Below are 18,570 nucleotides of genomic sequence, written 5' to 3'. Positions count from 1 at the left end.
TCCAACACTTTGCATTGTGCTTGGTGACTTAAAACTAGGGGTGGGTTTTGATTATTGATTTATCGATTAAAACGATTCTCGCTTGGATAACGTGATATCGATTCATTAAAATCCTGAATCGATTTTTTTTAATATAAATTTATTTTGGCCAAAACGCCAGAATCTCAGGTTAAACCTCCCAAAATTTCAACCACCACCAAACAGCTAAAACAGTAAATGAGAGCACAAAGATGTAAACACAAAGCGCGGACCCGCCGACGCATCAGAATCAGTGAGATGTGACTTTCTCACCTGACTGCACGGACACGAGCCGAAAGCCGACAGCTCGCTAATTCTGATGTTTCGGCGGGTCCACGCTTTGTGTTTACGCCCTTTTTGCGCTGATTCTGAAGCTGCAGGTTTTATCTCTCTCCAAACAATATTGAGTAAACCAGCAGCAAAAGAAGATCCAAACTACACTTCACATAAACATCGTCATGAATTCCCTCTGATTGTTTTGCTGCCACCACGAAAAAAATCACACTTCATGCACAGCTCTCACTCTCTCTCTCTCTGTACTTCAAGAACATTTTTGCTTGCTTGTTATGCACAAGTCTACCGTTCTTACAGCGCTGTCGGCCGCTGTTTTTTTTTTCTTTTACTTACTTCCGAAAAGAAAGCCTCATTTCTGCTGTTCAATACTGAACAAATTTAAACTTTTTAAAATTATGCAAAATTGCAAAATGCTCTGCTGTGTCTGTAATAAAACCTCTGTAACTTTGCTCTGCTTCACGTCAGCAGCATCAGGTAATGTTCATATGTTCATTAATGGTTTTCTTTCGTCTTTGATCTACTGCAGAATATTTTTTATAAAATCCCAGGCCAGAAAAACCTTCATGTTTTTCTGTGTTTTATCCTCAGCTACTTTAACACAAAGGCATCTGCTGTGATGCTCACACCTTTGATAAAGTCTCGCAAGTGTCAGATTTCTTTTTACAGATATAAAAATATAGAAATGTACTGATGCATGACCTGAATTATAATATTTCTGACTGTCTGAGGCAAAATTTCCCCGATTCAAATTGAATCAAATTGAATCGAATCGTGCAAGGGTGTAGATTTGGTGTTGGAATTGGTGGGGATTGATTCAACCACTGAACCCTGGCCTGTTTGCTTCTTGATTAAAAGAAAGGAGAAATATACTTGCCTACATATGCTATTCAACATGCTTTTTTAAAATTACAATTCATAGTTTTATATGTGAATTATATAATGTTAAATTACTATTAAACAAATGACTAAGTATTTTAGACTTTAGTTTACTTCACCCATATTCCATATAAAAAGTGAGACATGTCAATTCAGATTCTTTGTCAAATATACACTAATGAATCAATTTACATCAGCAGCCTAACAATTGTCATGATAATAAATACTAGTTAATCTAGTCAGTCACCTGTGACCTCACCTCTTCACCTCTGTCCGAGCTACAACATGGCAGAGCTGCCTCTGTCACCTGATGAATAACAGTGAGACATTCCAAATACATGCAGTCACACATGTGCTTCAAATACAGTCATGAACCACCAGGTCATCATCCAATTTCACCTGTGATCTTGTGTCACCATTACTCTCTGAGCTTTGTGTTGGTTCTTCTGTCACCTGACAAATAGGACATACATGACAATAAGAATAAAATGTGGAGCTGCTTCAGTGTTCCTGTCAATTTGTGCAGATCTTGACTCATCAGTAATGTTTGTAGGGTGAGTGCATTTTTAAAACAATTTGTGCAAACTGCACTACAAGGTGGAATATTTGCACAATCATGACTATTCATTACTATGACCTATGAATACATCAGTGCCATTAGGATGAAATTTCTGTGTCACCAACATTTAACATTAGACATATAATTCTAACAGCCTCTGTAAACTAATATCCTGGCTTGCTCGAGGCTGCCGTTTTCTCTGACAGTTTCAATCAAAATTAGAAATGCTACTCTGAGACTGAGAGAACTAATAGTGCTGCCTGTTGTGCAGTTAGTTTCCAAAACATGTTATTCATGGTTACATACAATTTTAGACTGATGTGGGCCAAAGCCTAGCATAGCCTGTAACGTTATTATGACGGACACATTTTATGAGTGAACTTGACTTTAAGTGACTTACAGGTTTCTTTGAGAAATACTTTCTTATATCCAGGTTCTTCCTTTTTGCTGCCATCCTCCTCTCCTCCTTGCAGGTCCTCGCAGCGCAGGCTTGCCGCTGCTAAAACTAAGCAGAGCTCCCTGAAAGGCACAGCCAATCAGTGTTGCCAACTCCTCAGTAAGGAAAATCGCTATTGGCTGTCCTAAAAGTCGCTAGAAGTCGCTAAATGACATCACCGCCTAATTTGCATAATTGGTAATGCTAATAACTTGATGGATTAAACCTGAAAAACCAACTGTAGAAGAAATATCTGAGCAGATAATTCTAGCGCAGTTTTTGAGAATGGTTAACCCAGAGCTGGAGATTTGGATACGTGAGCATGACACGAAGACGGCAAAGGAAGCAGCTAGCCTCGCAGAGGTTTTCACTTCAGCCAGAAAAGGCAGCAAGAGCACCTACTTCAGCCGGCAGACCCACTACGCCCAACCAAGTAAGTCCATTGGGGGTGAACAGGGTTCTGGTCAAGTTCAGGCTAGAAATCTTTCTAGTTCGAGGCATCTCCCTTCCCATAGACCTCACAATGTGAAGAAATCCTTTAACTCTTTAGTTCAGGATATTAAATGTTATCACTGTCATAACTTTGGCCATACACAACAATTTTGCCCTGCCTTTAAGTCAAAACCATCTCTTTTGTGTGCAGTTCCAAGACCAGCCACAGAGCCGGTAGGAAAGAAAGCTTGTACTGTCCCTGTTTTAATTAATGGGTGTAAAGAGGAAGCTTTGCTTGACTCTGGGTGCTTCCAAACTCTTGTACATTCTAGCATAATTTCAGGAGAAAAGCTAAGTGGGGTTGGGGCTACAATAAGTTGTGTGCATGGAGACGAACACAGCTACCCCACTGCTCGGGTTTAAATGACAGTGGGAGGTTAAACCTACTTGTTAGTGGTAGCTGTGGTTCCCAGTTTGCCATATTCAGTGATACTTGGTAATGACATCCCCACTCTTTTTGATCTAATACATCAGTCAGATTATGACCCTCAAGTGAGTGCTGAGAAAGACATTTAAGGCTTAGGTGATGAATCTGGAAGCTCACTTCCTCTAGATATGACAGTTGAACCATTTAAACCCTGTCATGTAGTCACAAGAGCACAAAGTGCAAAGGAAATGATGCAAGAGCTACCCTTTTTTGAGGAGTCTCTGGAAACAGTCAGGGAAGATTAGGAAGTCTAGGGCTCAGAAAAGAAGAGAAAAGTTCAAAGGCTCAGGGGGGAAAAGGTACAGCATTGTTTCCTAAGCCAAATAGCCAGCTTGAGTTTGATGTTCCCTCAAATTAAGGTGCACTCCAAAGAAGCGACCCTACTCTAAAACCCTGGTTTGAGAAGGTAACAGAGGTAGAGGGGGCTAGTCAAGGTCAGGTAAGCTGTCTTGAAGACGCTGCTTACTTGATTAAAGGAGGCATTTTGTACCAGAGAAAGGGGAAGTGCGAAGCTGGAGCACTCCCACAACAGTTCAGAAACAAAGGGCAGGTCATATGGCTTTTCACAAAATGCTGAATAGGATCAGCAGCAGTTTTGTTTGGCCAGGGATGTATGTCCAGGTTTCTGAGTTTTGCCGTTCCTGTGAAAAATATCAGTTGACCTCAGGCAAAGGAGTAGCGCGAGCCCAGTTGCAACCACTGCCAATTATTGAAACGCCGTTTGAGAGGCTAGGCATGGATATCGTGGGCCACAGGTCATCGCTACTGAGGCCTTCCCACTCAGATCAATTAAAGCCCGTCACATTGCTAATTGTCTTCTGCAGCTTTTCTCTAGGGTAGGCATATCAAGAGAAATTCTGACAGATTGTGGAACGAACTTTCTATCCAAGTTGTTGCAGCAGGTTTATAAGCTGTTAGAGATAAAGGGACTTAAGACCACCCTGTATCACCCCCAAACGGACGGGCTAGTGGAGAGATACAACCAGACTCTCAAAAGTATGCTGCGTAAGTTTGTCTCTGACACAGGCGCTGACTGGGATCAGTGGCTGCCATACCTTCTGTTCGCCTACCGGGAGGTCCTGCAGGTTTCCACTGGCTTCTCGCCTTTTGAACTTTTGTATGGTCGCCAAGTGAGAGGCCCCCTGGACCTGCTTAAGGACTGCTGGGAGGACCCCAAAGCAGAGGGTGAAAACATCGCAGCCTACGTTATAAACATGAGAGAGGGGTTGGAGAAAATGGCATCATTGGTGCAAGACAACATGAACGCTGCACAAAAACATCAGGCCAGGGATAGGGTCTTCCTTCCAGGTCAAAAAGTACTGTTATTGCTTCCCACCAGTGATAACAAGCTGCTGACAAAATGGCAGGGACCATACGAGATCGTCAGACAAGTGAGTAAAGTCACTTGTGAACTGAATATGCCAGAAAAAGTTAAAAAAACATCAGATATTTCACGTGAACTTGTTTTTTTTTTGTTTTGTTTTTTTGCCTGTCCCATTTGGTTCTTTAGCCATCAGAATTGTTGTCTGAAGACCAACAAGGATACCCAATGGATTTACTTTGCCAAATGGATCATCATGGCATTGCCGTATTGGTCCATTTGGTCGATCTTTGTTTTTATTATTTATTATATTTTATTTTCAGATGTTACAGACGGGACAGACATGAGTGAGGGATAGGAAAGGGAGAAAGAAGGAGGAAGGAAAGGAAAAACAGAAGGGGAGAGGGACAGTGAGAAAGGGGGGGAGAAAAAAAATCTCCTGGATCACCTGTTGAGAGAAGAATAGAAAACAAGCAAAAAAAAAAACAAAGCAACATACTAAACACAACACCATCGCATTAATCTAGCTAAGTGTAAACAGCAGTAAATACTAAATATTCAATGTTGTTGTGCAGCACGCAGGACAGATGTGCTTCGAAGTAGCAGCCAAGAAAGGTGTAATTTGGGTCTACGAGCAGTGAACACCCGTGTGCATACCTGTGTGGATCAGCGCGCTTGTATTCCAAAGGTTTCTCCATGTAACGATCTGCTAGGGAGTCACGTGAACTTGTTGAAGGAATTCTACAGCCGACAAGAGCCAGTCTATCAGTTACTGGTGCGTTCAGTTAGGGATGAGGAGGTGACTGAGAAGTTCTTTCCAACTAACATTCTAGTTTGTGCTTCAGTTGACCTTTCTCATTTGTCTCCTACTGAGCAGGCTGATATAGAACCACTCGTGGACCCACAGCTATTTCGAGAAACACCAGGCTTCACATCACTGGTTCAACACAATATACAGGTGAAAGAAGATGCACCCGTTCGTCAAAAGGGCTACAGAATTCCAGAACGGTTGGGGCCAGTGCTGCAGAAAGAAATAAAACTGATGTTACACCCTGTGTTTGTTTGACTTTGGGACCTGAAGCAGAGTTTGGCCCCCGAAATGGCTAATGGCATATATACACCTAGGACCTTCTTTTCTCTATGTACTTTTTGAAGTGTAGGAAGTCATGTATAGCTCTGATTATAAAGCTGATACTTTCTTCCATTTCCCAGAGATCCGTCCAGGTGAACAGTGTTCCAGGTTTTCCCATTTTGTCTGCTCGGCCTACTTGGATTGTGAGAATCTCTTTGTGTCTTTCTTGTCTTGGCAAGAAAACCTGTCAATTATCAGCTTTCCTCTCTGGATCGACTTGTCAACTAGTCGTTGTGCCAACCAAAGTCCTTAGTTAGTCAAAGTCCTGCCCTTCCTTGCTGAATCTGCCCAACTATATCTCCATGCCAGAGAGAAGATTTTGCTTGCTGCATGGCCTGTGATGGAGTCAATTTCCTTCCTGTGGTCAATGTGGGAGCAGCATATTGCTGCATCTTGAGACTTAGTTATTGGTCATGTTTAACTTAAATTTGGTGCACTTTTCAGTGAGGCTGGAGATAGGCAGTTCTAAAGCACCCTGTTCATGCAAGCTGATACTGCTGAAGCGACACAGGAGTCCATCCCACGCATGTAGGAACTGACTGTCCGCTCCAGTTTCCTGATCTTCTGAATTGGAATCTGATAGATCAATAGAGGTCACAATAAACCCTGGCCTGAGACGTAAAGGTTTTCATTATGCCACCATCCTAAGCTCTTGATCGGCTGCTCTGATACCCACAGACCTTGCATATAGATATATATAAAAAGAACATTTACCCCCATTCTTTAGGGGGAAAAAATCATTTTAATATCTTGTTCTTTCATTCTCCTAAATCTGACTATTTTAAAATTTACTACAGTGCAGTACTCTCTGTCCTTTGGAGTGTCTGCATTAAAGCCTTCTTTTGAATCAGCAGGTATTGCGTGAATATGAGTAACAAATCTCTTTGAATTAATCTCCCTGTGGAGCGTGAAGGTGTTTGAAATTGTATGTACTTTCCTTTAAAATGTGTCAGGGCCAATAAGTGACTGCCAACAAAAGATACACTGATTCTCCCCCCCCCCCCCCCCCCCCCCCAGGTTTCACAAGAACACCACTCTCTATCAGGTTTTAATAGACCTTACCAAACAAGGTCATTTTTAGGAAGTTTAGAAAGTTATTATGTGAAGCTTTCATTATAAGATTACTGAAGATCCTAAACCATTTTTATGTTGCTCTGATATAAAGGTTAATGATAAAGTTAAGGGGACCTGAGCTGCATGTTTGCACTTGTGAGAAGGTGGTAGACATTCTAGTACAGGCTGTAAGCCACATTTAGATCTGTGAAAACCTGCGTTTCATGAATCAAAGTCAAAAATAGGCCAATTTCATACTCTTTTGCTGAAACCACTCAACTGTGGACTGGAACAAAAGTACTTCCAGAATCTGTTTTCTATTTGTAGATACAAAAAAGTGTGATTCCCACATTTCTTTTTTCCTGCTACCAAATGACATCAGACCAGGTCTAGCTCAGACCTTTCGAAATTCTTCAGAATGTTCTCAGTAGGTCTCAGTAGGTACAATGGAACATGCGATGAAGATAGAAACTAAGTAAGATTCATGCTAAATAATTCATACTATAAATACTTTAAAACAAATTACTGTTCCAGTATTGCTCAGCTATAGATGAATGACCAATAGCTGTGCATCCTTACAGGATGCTATAATCTTTATTTAATTTTGTTTTAAAATGCAACATTTTTGCAATATTCACAGCATTCAAACTTCTGGCACTGAAGACGCATTAAACAGTTCCTACATGTTCTTCCCTGATTCTTCATGCAACTACCTCATGACTTCTATAGATCGATCCTGACTACCAGATCATGATTCAGTATCAATAACAAATTACAGGAAGCAGTTGTGTATGCCATATAACTGTAGAAGTAGTATTCAGGAAAGGTCAGCTGACCTTATTTCCATAATAGTTTGAATGTACATCAAAGAGGACGCATATGACATGTGATGAATGTGCAGAAAGTTCTGGAAAATGAAAAAATAAATCTTGAAGTGTTAGTTTACAAACATAAAGAAATTATATATATAAACTAATGCAGTAGATTAAAAAATTGGGACTTAAAGATTCATCAGAATGCAGGAAATTAAATTCAATATTCATGATTCTTTATCATCATTGTTCAGTCACATAATAAAATTCTGCATGGTAATTCTTAGCTTAACAAGACAGCATGTAGGATAGACTAATGCGCAATAATTATAAAACAACAGGGAAATAGTATATATGATGGTCAAACAATTAAATAAATAAAATTACATAAAATGCATGAAATTTCCTAGAGTAGCTTTTTTAGACCCCCACATAATGTGCATCTTTTTTCCTTATAAGTGTACCAAAGGCGGACTTTCAAAGGTTAAATTGGCTATTTTAACAATACAACTACCGTGATTTTTTTCAACATACATTTACGCTTCTCTGAAGATGGTTTAGTATGCTGAAATTGGATTTGTGAAGGACTTAAAATAAAATGTTTAAAATGCTTTTGGTCTGCTGTGTTGTTTAGGTCCTAGCCCTACAACTTCAGCAGCCACGGACGCATTGTAAAAGAGACAGAGAGAGAGAAACGACAGTGAACAAATTCTCAATCTCTGAAATCTGTGGAAATATTCTACAACACTAAGCTGGTTAGAAAATATGCTCTTTAAAACCCTTATTCTAAACCCTTTCAGTCAGATTTGATTAGCGATTCTATACGTGCAGTCCTTGTGTCCAGTTTAAATTATGGTTCAAAATAAGTGGCTATCTAAATAAAAGGGAAATATTTTTATTTATAATACTCACTTTTCACACTTTCATACAATGCTTTCCAAGATCTTGTGCACAGACTTGATTAATATGATTAAGATGGCTATGTTTCCTGTTTTACCTTCCAGTTGGCGTTTTGAGGGACAACAATCATTTCTAATATTTCAGAAATCTCCCGTAGATTTTGCTATATCTCCTAGGACCTGGCGTCCACGTATGTGGACATCACATTTTGGGTTATTTAGACCAAAATACTCAATTTTGCTCTACAAGTGCCTGATATCCACTTACGAGGACATTATACTGCTACTGTTCCATCTAAACTTAAAACGAATGTCCTCATATGTGGCTCTCAGTTTTCTTAGAAACAAAAATCAGATAAAAAAAAACCTCATAATTCTTTGTTTTTACATTCATCGGGTCCCAATCAGCCCAAATATCAAAGAGAAATTAAAAATGCATGCCGTGGAAGAGTTCGGGTCTTAGGAGGTTAAGGAAACCCCATCTCTGACTTTCTGTCTTTCTGAGCACCCCACCCTTAATTCCCTTTTGTTTCGCTACGTCCCCATTGACTACAACTGGTAATGAAATATTTATGGAACCTCAATAAGTTCCTCACATTCTGCCTCTATTTCTCTTCATGATATGGGCTGCTGTCTTCTTTGCCACTTCTGTTTTCCCAGACTTTCAAATTCACCTTATTTAAAATTTCAGCAGTGCCTGACCAGTGATCTATGACCTATGTTTGTTTGTTTTTAATGGTGATTTATAATTAAGACTTAGGACCAGACTTACTTAGACTTCAGGAGGTACAGCTTGTAGATGAAAGGTCTGCGGGTCAACGCTCGTCTCCTCCAACGTGTCCTTGGGCAACGTTAGTGCAACTTGTTGTATAAATAGAGCTTTTAGCCTAGAAACACACAATATAGAATTTTACAGTAATGCCTGTTTATTCTATTTTTAAAATGATTTCTCCTTATTAAAATCATATGTGTTTGTGGTGGGGTGTGGTCTGCGGTGCCGTGCAGGGAGGGCCCACGCACCTGCGCGGCATCCGCCCGGCAACCTACATAAGGGGAACTGGGCTGTTGTGTGTTAGTTTTTTGTTGTGTGATGTGCGGTTGACAGCCAAGAGCTGCAGCCAGAATAAATAAAATGGCTCTAACACTGTGGTTCCACCATGTCTCAGTCACGCCACAGTGTTATTATGTTAACCTTGTTGCGAAAGTCTACTAGTGTTACCAGTGCAGTTTTAATAAGACTAGTATTTGACTAGTATTTGACTAGTATTCACCTTGAGGCGACTTTTGTTGTGATTTGGCGCAATATAAATAAAATTGAATTGAATTGAATTTTGAATGTGTCCCTTAGCCCATGCTCCCTTTGCACTGTGATCTGAAGTAAGAAATGCAAATTGGGTTTCTGTGCAGGACAACAAAAAAGTTCTTTTTTTTGGCCTGGAAATTCAAAGGGAAAAAAATTGACTCTGTATTTCTCAAGGTATCAAATTGGTACAAATGTTTGGAGCAGAAACCTGGAAAGAACAGAAACAAAGATTTAAAAATGTAAGAAACTGCACATGTAAAAATCAAAGAGTCACAAACACGGTGCTTCTTTGGAATGAAATCGCATGAAACTATCTAAATTAATCAGTGTAGCAAGAAAAGATGACCTTAATATTGGGGTATATTAAAGCTTGACGAGTGAAATTACAGCAATTTTCCCTATGACATTCATTCAGTGACTTGAATCAACTGCTACGGGAAGTGACATGCAGGCACCGTTTGAGGAGATGATAAGCATCCATCAGTGCTGATAGTAAGGACAGGAAGGCTGATTAGACCGTGGAAGGCGACATCACCATCAACTGTCCCAAATGTCCCAAATTCAATCACATGCTAGAAAATGCAGATTTTATCACAGGCCTCTCCTATATCCTCGTCGTGCTATGGGTAGTAAACCAATCTGGGCTCTTCTCTGTCAGGCTGCCAAGGTGCACAGCATGGGCCAACAGCTACCTTTTCATGCAACACCAAGTAGAGAGAGTGTCCCTTTTGATTAAGCGCCTTGTGGTTGGAGGCTGGCACAGGTTGGCGTGGTGCTGTCGCTGCACCACAGGTCTGCAGGCCTGCTGGTGGAATCCTGCGGTGGAGAGTTGACACATCTTCGGTTGCCTACACCACATGCAGCCAAGGCAAATGGCCAGCTATAAATTTACTGAAACCAAAGATGCTGTTTGGCATCAAGTAGCATGAACAATTAAAATGTTTAATTTTACAAATAAAGATAGTAAACTCTTGGCAGCCAAGGTGCTGTGGTTTAATATGTTCAGTTATCAGATGAAAGTCAAAAAGGGATTGCAGCTCACCTGTAAACCACTTTCTGCATTTCAGATAGGAAAGAGCAAAGAAGCATGAAGGACAACTTACAGAATCTGTTTGTTCAGTGATGTCAATATCTTAATTTGTCCATTAGTTTGGCTTATGTTCAGATGACTGAAAAACTAATAATATGCCTCAGCTGCTGCTCACTGCTTCTTTCAAAGCACGTTACCATCATATTGTTAAATTGCTAGGAGTTGATTTGGAAAAGGTGCCATTTGACAAGGTTGTTTGGTACTTTTAAACTTTTAAAGCTACAATACCTCCCATTATAGCTATAATCAGCTAATTTATAACACCTTACTGTTTATAGGGCATATAGAAAAGTTTTCTTAGTTTCAGTCTCTTCTTGATATCCAAAACATTCTGTTTCAAAAAATTCTAACAAAAGAAACACTATCTAACACAATATGTGTACTAAATAGATGGCATTTTCTTGGCCTACTGTGAGGAGCCTTGGAGCCTTTAACTCACGCATTAAACAGATGTCTAGACTGCTGAATATAGTCAAAATTAGGACTTAATATCCACACTGCAATGAGAACATTGACAGAGATTAGAAAGAGAGATTGGATTTCTTCCATATTAGCTTTTTTTCTTTGGTTCCCAGTGAATGATCAAGCCCCATCATATATTAAAGATCTCACAGTACCACTTTTCTCTCAGAGTGCAGAGAGGGGGCAGAGCCTTTCACTTTCAGGCTCCACTACTGTGAAATAGTGATGTGCGATACCACTGATTTCCTTTCCGATCCGATACCAAGTAATATTCAGGGTGGTATCGACGATACTGATCCGATACCGATACTTTGTACAAAACGGATTTTATTTATTGTATCTCAAATTATAGCGTCATAATGATTACAGGACATCAGAATACCTTCTTCTTATCACTTAATAATGCAGAGTTCATCATATAGAAATAAAAAAACTAAAGTTGTGTGCTATTTGAACACCTTGCCTGCCTGGAGGACTAAAGGACTCCGTGAGAGACTCTCACCCTAGCAGCACCTGTCCCTCTCCTCCTCTTCAGTTCGCCTCAACATACGCTCGTCATATTTTGTGATATGATTTACTCTGAGGTGTTTGACAAGGTTAGTGATGTTGCCACAACCATACATGCCAACCCTCCCGATTTTTCCGGGAGAATCCCACCTTTCTCCAGATTTTCCACCCGGACAACAAAGTTGAAAAACCATATCGCAGAATTCATAGCGCGGCCCAGCCAATTCCAGTTTCCAACAATGACGGCAGCGACTTAGTTTTAATATCACTCTTATTTCTCTTTCTGGGTCGCAAAAAAACTTTTAACATATTTTCAGGTGAGAATGTAGCTGTGTAAACTTCAAATATCTGAGCCGACCGACACATCGTCTTCAAACCCCCGCGGTCTTTCACCACTCGGGTTAAACATGATGTACAAGTCACTTTGATAACTTAAAAATGTTCTTGTTTGGCTTTTTCAGTGTTTTATTTGTTCGTGAGTAAATCGGTTTGGCTGAGATTAAAGTTATTAGATTAGATTAAATTAAATTAAACTTTATTATTCCCTCGGGAGGGTTCCTCCGGGGTTTTCACACAGCTGAATAAACGTCAAACAGAAAACTGATTAAACAGAAGAGTTTACGTCAGTGTCCGGTTATATTTTAGACAGCAAGGAGCAGACGGCAGAGTTTCACTCCACCGAGGGAGCTCGTGACGTACTACCCGGCTTTCTTTAGACCGCGAAGGCCGGTCCTCAGGTGGAAGCAGCCTCTGAATTTGGACACCCCCGCTGTTTCCGGGCCGGCCAATAATAACGGTGACATTTAACGTATTTTATCCGATAAATAAACCCTGTAAAATATATTTATCCGCCCAAACAGCCCTTTTGAATGTCTCCCTAATTCTGAGGTCTCAAGGTTGGCAAGTATGGCCACAACACCTCACTTTTTTTGCCACATTTATGCAAACCACGGCTCAGCTGTTTGTGGAGGTAAAATACATCCGCACAATTACGCTCAGCCATTGTTGTGAGTGCGCACGCCAAGGGGCTGCGAGACATTTATACAGCCGTATTTCGCACATGACTATGAAAGGCGGAAGAGGAAGTAGTTCCTTTGAATGTAGGCAATCCGAATGTTATAGTTTCTTTCCACTGTGTTCCTGTTAATGATAAACTACAAATTTACTCTAAATTACTAAAATATCGATATTTTAATGTGAGAATCGATTCTAGAACATAAATGATTGGTATCGGAGGAATCGATATTTCAGGATCGATCCGCACATCACTACTGTGAAACCTACCCCTGTTTGAGTTCAGAAATGGACAAACTCTGCCCCTCCCTGAGCCTGGTTATATTACAGGTCTATTCCAGTTAAAAGAGAGTTTGTCCTCTGTTGCTAAGTGCTTGCTCATAGGGGACTGTCTAGGTTCTCTCTCTGGTATTGTATGGTTTTTTCCTTAAAACGTATAATGCTATGCAGTGGCCTCACCAACGCCGACTCTGCATTCACCAATGAGCTGAATCAGTTCTACGCCCGTTTCGAGGTTAGCCAGGCGGCTAATGCTATCTACCGCCTGACTACCGAGGACAGTGACGTCATCAGCGAGAGACCGGTGACCAGCATCGCGGAGCATGACGTCCGAGCGGCATTGAGGAGAGTGAACACAAGGAAAGCGGCGGGGCCAGACGGCATCACCGGCCGTCTGCTGCGCTGCTGTGCTGACCAGCTAGCAGGTGTGTTCACTTACATCTTCAACGAGTCCCTGGCGAAGTCTGTGGTCCCCACATGCTTCAAAAGATCCACCATCATCCCTGTGCCCACGAACAGCAAACCCTCATCCCTGAACGATTACCGACTAGTTGCACTGACCTCGGTAGTAATGAAGGTGTTTGAGAGGCTGCTGAAGAACATCATCTCCTCCTCCATCCCAGACACCACAGATCCGCTGCAGTTCGCCTACAGATCCAACAGATCCACAGAGGATGCCATCGCCCACGTCCTACACACCACTCTCAGCCACGTGGACAAGAAACAGGGTAACTATGTGCGAATGCTGTTTGTTGATTACAGTTCAGCGTTTAACACAATAGTGCCCTGCAGACTGTTCACAAAGCTGAGGGATCTGGGACTTAACAGCCGTCTGTGTGCATGGGTGTTGGACTTCCTCACTGGCAGAACTCAGGTGGTGAGGGTGGGCAGGTGCTTCTCCAACAGCATCACCATCAACACAGGAGCACCTCAGGGATGTGTCCTCTCGCCACTGCTCTACTCCCTCTACACTTCAGACTGTGTGGCCACCCATGGCTCCAACACCATTGTGAAGTTTGCTGACGACACAGTGGTGTTGGGTGCCATCTCCAACAACGATGAGACGGCCTACATGGATGAAGTGAAGAATCTGGCATCGTGGTGCCAGGACAACCACCTCCAGCTGAACGTCGGCAAGACCAAGGAGCTGGTGGTGGACTTCAGAAGGAGTCAGCACAGAGACTACAAGCCCATTATCATCAATGGAGCTCCAGTGGAGAGGGTGCAGTCCTTCAAGTATCTTGGTGTTCACATCTCCTCAGACCTGACATGGGCTGCCCACATTCAGGTCCAGACCAAAAAGGCTAGGCAGCGCCTGTATCACCTACGACAACTGAAGAAGTTCAGGGTCTCTCCAAAGATCCTCAGGATTTTCTATACAGGCGCTGTGGAGAGCATCCTCACACAGAACATGACATCGTGGTTTGGGAACAGCTGTGTGAAGGACCAAAAGGCTCTCCAGAGAGTGATCCGTACAGCAGAACGCTGCTGCAGGATTGCTCTCCCCCCGCTTCAGGACACCTACACCAGGAGATGCCGGACTAGAGCAGCGCAGATACTGAAGGACCCGTCCCATCCTGGCAACAAACTGTTCCAACTTCTGCAATCTGGTAGAAGGTTCCGCATCTTCCGGGCAAGGACAGAGAGACTCAAGAGGAGCTTCTATCCCCAAGCCATCCGTGCCCTAAACACACACACCTGCCCGCTCACATCATCTCACATCATCTATAATTGACTGAGACAGGACTCTTCCAGACACTAAACCAAGGAACAATGTACATTTCAAATTCCTTTAATTTTAAATATGTTTATATTGTCTATCCTGTAAAATAGTCAGATGTCTATTCATATTAATGTACAGAATTCACGTGCTTGCTGCTACTACTGCACATTCACCCAATGTACATACTATGTATATATATATATATATATATATATATATATATATATATATATATATATATATATATATATATATATGTATATGTATATATATATATATATATATGTATATGTGTATATATATATATATATATATATGTATATGTATATATATATATATATATATGTATATGTATATATATATATATATATATATGTATATGTATATATATATATGTATATATATATATATATATATATATATATATATATATATATATGTGTATATATATATATATATATATATGTATATGTATATATATATATATATATATATATATATATGTATATATAATGTTCTTCCTCTACAGCCCCCCCAATTTTTGCACATGTCGAGGAGCGTGTCAGGCTACATTTCACTGTGTGTTATACTTGTATAACTATGCATGTGACAAATAAAGAACCTTGAACCTTGAACCTTGAACCACATTGCTAAACTGCTTATAAATGACTTAATGAGCAGAACGAAAAGCCCAAAGTTACTGAACTGCTTGACTGAAAACTTTTAAATTGAGATGAGTTTTGGATGTTTTTTTGTTTTTTGTTTTTTTTTTGTCATAAAACCTGTTTAGTGCCAGGGTTTTTTTAAAGGACAAACATTTTCAGTTGGTTTGAAATATGTTGTTACTTTTTTTCTGTGTTCTTAGCATCTGTAACAACTCATGGAAGAAGTGGGATAAGTCAGTCGATCATTGGCTTGTAATCAGCAGCTGCTTAGTGAGCAGCATCCTAACCTATGTTCTTTACAACTAAATTTTATTTTTGGTTGTGATAAGAGATTTTTTATTTTCAAAAAACAACAACAACAACAACAAACATGCAATTAGTTTGAGTAGTATGATGGTGAAAGAATTAGTTATTTCACGTAGTAAGATGTCTTTTCTTTCTTTTAACTTTTCATTTTTACCATGATTCATACTGCTTGGTGAAATGATCATGTCTTGAATTAAAATAGATAAGCCACATTAGAAACTTCTCTCTATATTTTGTATTACCATGACGGGGCGCCACCTTGTATATGAATGGCTGCCTGAAAAGGAGCAACAGCAGGAAAATAAGAAAATAAATGACAAGTATATTCTGATTGCTGAGGCATTTGTGACATGTCAGGAACAAATATAATCTGGAATAAAATAAATTCAGCCTGACATGCTATTGAAAATGGACCGGTTGTATAGGAATGTATTTTTACAGAACAGATCTGGGTATCCGGTACAGGTAACAGGTAGCTAATTAGGTGAAGATGGCATGGCAGCTGCCAGCCTGACAGAACCACCATCAGTATGTTTTTCCAGGTGACATGCTTGATGCTTTCCCCCCTATAACCACAACATGTAGATTAAAAAAAAAGGTGATATGAATAGATTTGTCACATTTTAGTTAAACTGGCCCCAGAAAGCCACATTACACCACCTCATATTTTTAAACTAAGAAGAATATTAACCATGACTAGTTGTATGTCTTCCACCATATTGCTCAGTCTAGTGGAATTAATCTCCAGTTTTATTAGCTGTATGTTGTCATAGTGAGCTCAGTAGAACAAGTTTGTTTTATCACTGCTTAATCATTATTTTTTTCTCTGTAGTTAATACAGAAAACCTTGTATGAACTAGCAATCATCCCTCATAAGACTGCTGTAAAAGTGCAACCAACAATTATTTATGTTTTCCAAAATCTGGTAATTATTCTCCATTACAGTACTGCATAAATAATTTGAGTCACCCATATTTTATTTATATTATGAAATGGGAAATAGGTGCAACAACTGAAAAATGTTCAAACATAACGTTAACATTTCATATGACCAACTTTATTCTTCAACACTACCTGAACTCTCTTAGGGGTGCTATCTTGTCATTTCTGTAAGTAAAGCTTATTAAGGGTCATTCCAAAGCACTCGGGCTGTTGGCTGGCTTTCATCCCATTCTCTGTCAAGATGATCCCACAGTTCTTGAATAACACTTTGGTCCAGTCTCTGGGGGGGCCAGTCCACGCTGGCTAGTGTTCCATTGTGTGTGTGCTTTTACTGAGCTGGCAGTGTGTATGGAATTATCACTTCATCATCATGATCACTTTCCACATGGTTATTGGATCAAAATCTAATGCTACTTTTTTGTGTTCATGACTCCATCAGTTTTGACACTGGCTGATATGTAGATCCAAACCACGACAGAGCCTTCACAGTGTTGTACAGCTGTCTGCAGACACTGTTGTCCTTCTCTCCTGAACATCAATATGTATAAATTATCATATATATTGATGATGAACCAAAAGTTTCAAATTTGATTCCATAACTTTATAATACCTGTTGCAACTGATTTTCAGTCCAGTTCTTGCATAATGTGACATATTTTTCATCCTATTTCTCTTTGATAAGAACCATTTCTACTAAATAAATGGGAGCAATTTATGTGTTTTTTTAACAGGATGCTTGTGACAAGATAATCGAAGAAAGAATTTAAAACTGTGCCTTTCCTGAGTTGTCTGTTATGGACAGTGGTTCATCCCTTGAGTTTGGGATCTTAAACAAAAAAACAAACAAGAAAACATTCCTCTGAAATGGTCAGCTAGAAGGACTGGAAATGAGACAAAAAGCAACCAGTGTCCAAGAATGAAAAGAAAAACTTGCAGCTTGAACAACAAAGAAAAACTGTTCCTGAACCACAAAAGAGGAGATTATCATAATGTCACGTATTTGACATTTTGTTAATCGTCAGAATTTCCGATTGAATTCTCTGTCAGCTCTTTTCAGTTCAGTTGTGCTAAATTGTTCATAGATGTCTGCATGGGGGATATGATGAATTTGACATGTACGGGGCCAGTGAGAACCAAACAACAGGTGCTTGCCCCAAAGCCCAACAGAATGTTAGTGCACTCCAATTGAGTTTAGCGACATTGATTTTATATTTGCACCCAGTGTAATAGTAAATAGTTTTATGCATTTGTTAACATCCTTTTAATTCTCCTTACTTATTCTCATTTTTTCCCATTGTATAACCCTGAGAACTTGCAGTAAGAGGCAACTATGCCCTCGTGGTACAAGGCTGTTGAGTTTGGAAACATTTTTCATACTCTACACAATGAATCAGCAGCTGAACACACCTCTTTAAAACCCCACAGTGTTTTTTTCCCTTTACATTTTCTCAATCTTTCTTGTGCAGCAGTTTTACATTCCATTTGCTTTCCTTAATAGCATCTCAAGCTGCTCATTTACTACAAATGCCCCAAAAACTCTCAGCTCACCAGAGGTCCCGCTGCAAGAATATTCTCGTATATTATTCTCAGTATTCAAATCAATACTAATTCTAATAAACATAAAATGCTCACACGCATGCGGGCAAACAACAAGGCCACGCTGAAAATGAAAAAGACGAAGACAGATAAACAGAAATCCCAATCCAATCATAATTTCCAGGAAGCTTTAGTTCCATTACTGGGAGCTCCGTACTTTGCTGCAGTCAGCTGAATCAGCACTTCCCAAGGGTTATTTCTCATAAGGCTTGTGTAGTGAGCGTCAGGGACCTCGTAAATATCCCACATGCACAGGCAGAACAACACAAGTCTTGCCTCACTGCACAAAATATTAATGGAGGCCCTTTCTAATCAGGACTTTTTAATCCATTGGTAGAAAATATTTCTTTTTACAAAATGAATC

This window comes from Diplotaxodon limnothrissa, linkage group LG23 (genome assembly GCF_057381915.1).
Source record: "Diplotaxodon limnothrissa isolate DT_005_m linkage group LG23, D_limnothrissa_male_GT1.1, whole genome shotgun sequence".
In the NCBI taxonomy this organism is placed as follows: Eukaryota; Metazoa; Chordata; class Actinopteri; order Cichliformes; family Cichlidae; genus Diplotaxodon; species Diplotaxodon limnothrissa.
This window is presented reverse-complemented; position numbering follows the sequence as displayed.